Source organism: Mirounga angustirostris, unplaced genomic scaffold (assembly GCF_029215605.1).
Source record: "Mirounga angustirostris isolate CCGP_5_RB_7025 unplaced genomic scaffold, mMirAng1.0.hap1 SCAF_5, whole genome shotgun sequence".
NCBI classification, from domain to species: domain Eukaryota; kingdom Metazoa; phylum Chordata; class Mammalia; order Carnivora; family Phocidae; genus Mirounga; species Mirounga angustirostris.
This window is the reverse complement of record NW_026991713.1, coordinates 155,371,906-155,376,393: the sequence shown is the minus strand read 5'-3', so window position 1 is coordinate 155,376,393 and position 4,488 is coordinate 155,371,906. Positions and strand designations below refer to the sequence as shown.

General features: G+C 37.9%; 1 non-coding gene across 1 annotated transcript; it reads right to left on the bottom strand.

Moving 5' to 3' along the window:
- Positions 1 to 1,858: 1,858 nt before the first annotated feature.
- On the bottom strand, positions 1,859 to 1,992 carry LOC123840856 (small nucleolar RNA SNORA31). The gene has a single exon (XR_006790116.1). It is a non-coding gene; the product is annotated as a small nucleolar RNA SNORA31 (small nucleolar RNA).
- Positions 1,993 to 4,488: the final 2,496 nt, after the last annotated feature.

Genomic DNA, 4,488 nt, shown 5'->3' with positions numbered 1-4,488 from the left:
CTAGATCCATCCATGTTGTTGCAAATGGCAAGATCTCATACTTTTTATTATGGCTGAATAATATTCTTTTGAATATATACTCCATCTTCTTTATCCATTAATGTATGCATAGACACTTGAGTTGCTTCCATATCTTAGCTGTGGTAATAATGCCTCAGTTAATGTAGGGGTCCATCCCTCTTCTCAAATAAGTGTTTTCATTTATCTTGGGTAGATAAATGCCCAGCTGTGGAATTACTGGATCCTATGGTATGTATAAATTTTGTGAGGAACCCACATCCTGTTTTCCACAGTGGCTGTACCAGTTTGCATTCCCACCAACAGTGCATGAGGTTACCTTTTGCCCCAGTCCTCAGCAATACTTATTTCTTATGTTTTTCTTCTACCCATTATGACATGTGTGAGATGCTATCTCACGGTTATTTTGATTTGAATTTCCCCCATGATTAGTGAAAGGAAGCATCTTTTCATGTGTCTGTTACCCATCTGTATTTCTTTTTAGAGATATGTCTATTTGTGTCCTCTGCTTATTTTTCACTTGGCTCATTTGGGGGTTTTTTTGGTGTGGCATTGTATAAGTTCTTTATTTTGGATATTAACTTCTTACCAGACACATCATTTGCAAACATCTTCTCACATTCAGTATGTTGTCTTTGTGTTTTGGTGGTAGTTTCCTTCACTCAGCAGAAGTTTATATTTCGTTGTAATCCCAGTGTATTAATTTTGCTTTTGTGTCCCTTTTGCTAGAGGAGACCTATCCAGAAAAATGTTTCCATGACTGATGTCAAAGAAATTACTTCCTGTATTCTTTTAGGAATTTTATGGTTTCAGGTCTCACATATAGGTCTTTAATCCATTTTGAGTCTATATTTGAGCATGGTGTAAGGAAGTGATTGGTTTCATTGTTTTGTGGGTGGCTGTCCAGTTTTTCCAACACCATTTGTTGAAGGGACAAGTCTTTTCCCCATTGTGTATCTGGTCTCCTTTGTCATGGATGAATTGACCATACAAGAATGGGGTTATTTCTGAACTGTCTGTTCTGTTCCATTGACCTGTGTATTCATTTTTGTGCCAGGCCATATTGTTTTGATTCCTACAGTGTTGTAGTATATCTTGAAATCTGGAATTGTGATACCTCCAGTTTTGTTCTTCTTTTTCAAAATTGCTTTGGCCCTTGAGGGTCTTTTGTGTTCCATACAAATTTTAGGATTCTTTGTTCTAGTTGAGTGAAAAACTGCTGTTGATATTTTGATAAGGATTGCATTAAAACTGTAGGTTCTTTTTGGTAGTATGGCCATTTTCATATTGGTTCTCCCAATTGATGAACATGGAATTTGTTCATGGATTTGTTTCTGTCGTCTTCAATTTCTTTCACCAGTGTTGGACAGCTTTCAGAGTACAGGTGTTTCACCTCCTTGGTTAAGTTTTTTGCTAGGTGTTTTAAATGTTTTGGTGTAATTGTAAACAGGACTGTGTTCTTAGTTTCTCTTTCTACAACTTCATTAGGAGAGTATAGAAACGCAACAGATTTCTGTGTATGAATTTTGTATCTAAAACTTTATTGAATTTATCGATCACTTCTAGTAGTTATTTGGTAGAGTCTTTAGGGTTTTCTATGTATAGTCTCATGTCATCTGAAAATAGTGAAAGTTTCTTTCCTGTGGCAGAAAACCAAAAGGAATCCATGGCTGGCATGTCAACCTAAAGAAAAAATATCAGACAAGTGCCTAGAAATATCCAAGAAGTTTATATGTAATCTTCCTTTCTTTTTTTGAAGATTTTTTTTTTTTTTTGGAGTAAAACAAGATTTCATTGTTGACAAGGTTACTTCTGAGTTGCAGAAATTCTTTTGGTTTTTCCCTGTACTCCCCCATTCAATCTGGACTGCCATAATGAGACAGACAGAAAGTGTGAGGACACTTTTTTCTTGCATCTCTAGTGGAAACCTTAGCAGCAGACAGGAACTGCTCCAGGTCTGTCAAACGGATGCATTATTTATTTATTTTTGAGAGAGAGAGAGAGGAGAGGGAAAGACAGGGAGAGAGAGAAGCTCAGGTAAGACTCTGATGAGCATGGACCCCAACACAGGGCTCGATACCATGATCCTGATCTTAAGCAACTGAACCACCAAGGTGCCCTGAGGGCTATTTGTCATCTTTCAAAATTGAAAAAGAAATTCAAATCAACAACTGCCACACGATTTTCAAAACATTCATCACAGTAAGCAGTACATTTTATTTTAGTTTTAGTTTTTTAGTTTTTTTCAAAATTTAAATTCAGTTAATTAGCATATAATATAGTATCAGTTTCAGAGGTAGAGGTCAGTGATATCAGTCTTATATAATACCCAATGGCAATTACATCACATCCCCTCCTTAATGCCATCACCCAGTTACCACATCCCTCCACCGTCGTCCCCTCCAGTAATGCTCCGTTTGTTTCCTATGATTAAGAGTCCTTATGGTTTGTCTCCCTCTCTGGTTTCATGTTCTTTTATTTTTCCCTCTCTTCCCCTATGACCCTCTGTTTTGTTTAATTCCACATACTAGTGAGATCATATGATAATTGTCTTTCTCTGATTGACTTATTTCACTTAGAATAATACCCTTTAGTTCCATCCAGCTCATTGCAAATGGCAAGATTTCATTTTTTGATGCCTGAGTAGTATTCCATTGTGTATATATATCACATCTTCCTTATCCATTCATCTGTTGATGGACATCTGGGCTCTTTCCATAGTTTGGTTATTGTGGACATTGCTGCTATAAACATTGGGGTACAGATGCCCCTTCGGATCACTACATTTGTATCTGTGGGGTAAATACCCAGTAGTGCAATTACTGGATCATAAATTAGCTCTTTTTACAACTTTTGAGGAACCTCCATACTGTTTTCCAGAGTGTCTGCACCAGCTTGCTTTCCCACCAACAGTGTAAGAGGGTTCCCCTTTCTCTGCATCCTCACCAACATCTGTCATGTCCTGTCTTGTTAATTTTATCCACTCTGACTGGTGTGAGGTGGTATCTCATTGTGCTTTTGAATTCTATTTCCCTGATGCCAAGTGATGTGGAGCATTTTTTCATGTATCTGTGGGCCATTTGTATGTCTTCTTAGGAGAAATGTCTGTTCATGTCTTCTGCCCACTTCTTGACTGGATCGTTTGTTCTTTAGGTGTTGAGTTTGATAAGATCTTTATAGATCTTGGTTACCAGTCCTTTATCTGATAGGTCATCTCCAAGTATCTTCTCCCATTCTGTTGGTTGTTTGGTATTGTCGACTGTTTCCTTTGCTGTGCAAAAGCTTTTTATCTTGAAGAAGTCCCAATAGTTCATTTTTGCCTTTGTTTCCCTTGCCTTTGGAGAGATATCTAGCAAGAAGGTGCTGCGGTCGAGGTCACAGAGGTTACTGCCTTTGTTCTCCTCTAGGATTTTGATGGATTCCTGTCTCACATTTAGGTCTTTCATCCATTTTGAGTATGGTGTAAGGAAATGGTCCATTTTCATTCTTCTGCTTGTGGCTGTCCAATTTTCCCAACACCGTTTGTTGAAGAGACTTTTTTCCACTGGATATTCTTTCCTGCTTTGTCAAAGATTAGTTGACCATAGAGCTGAGGGTCCATTTCTGGGCTCTCTATTCTGTTCCATTGATCCAGGTGTCTGTTTTTGTGTCAGTACCATACGTTCTTGATGACTACAGCTTTGTAATACAGCTTGAAGTCCGGAATTGTGATGCCACCAGCTTTGGTTTTCTTTTTCAACATCCCTTTGGCTTTTTGGGGTCTTTTCTGGTTCTGTACACATGATAGGGTTATTTCTTCCAGGTCTGTGATAACTGTTGATGGTATTTTGATAGGGATTGCATTGAATATATAGGTTGCTTTGGTAGTGTAGACATTTTAACAATATTTTTTCTTCCAATCCATGAGAATGAAATGTTTTTTCATTTCTTTGTGTCTTCCTCAATTTCTTTCATGAGTCTTCTATAGTTTTCTGAGGACAGATCCTTTGGGCTCTTTAGTTAGGTTTATTCCAAGGTGTATTACAGTTTTGAGTGCAATTGTAAATGGGATCGACTCCTTAATTTCGCCTTTCTTCTCTCTCATTACATAGAAAAGCAGCTGATTTCTGTGCATTGATTTTATATCCTGCCACATTGCTGAATTCCTGTATGAGTTCTAGCAGTTTTGGGGTGGAGTCTTTTGGGTTTTCAACATAGAATATCATGCCATCTGCAGAGAGTGAGAGTTTGCCTTCTTCTTTGCTGATTCAGATGCCTTTTATTTCTTTTTGTTATCTGATTGCTGAGGCTAGGACTTCTCGTACTATGTTGAACAACTGTGGTGATAGTGGACATCCCTGTCATGTTCCTGTCCTTAGGGAAAGAGCTCTCAGTTTTTCCCCACTGAGAATGATATTCACTGTAGGCTTTTCATAGATGGCTTTTATGATATTGAGGTATGTTCCTTCTATGCCTACCCTGTAAAGAGTT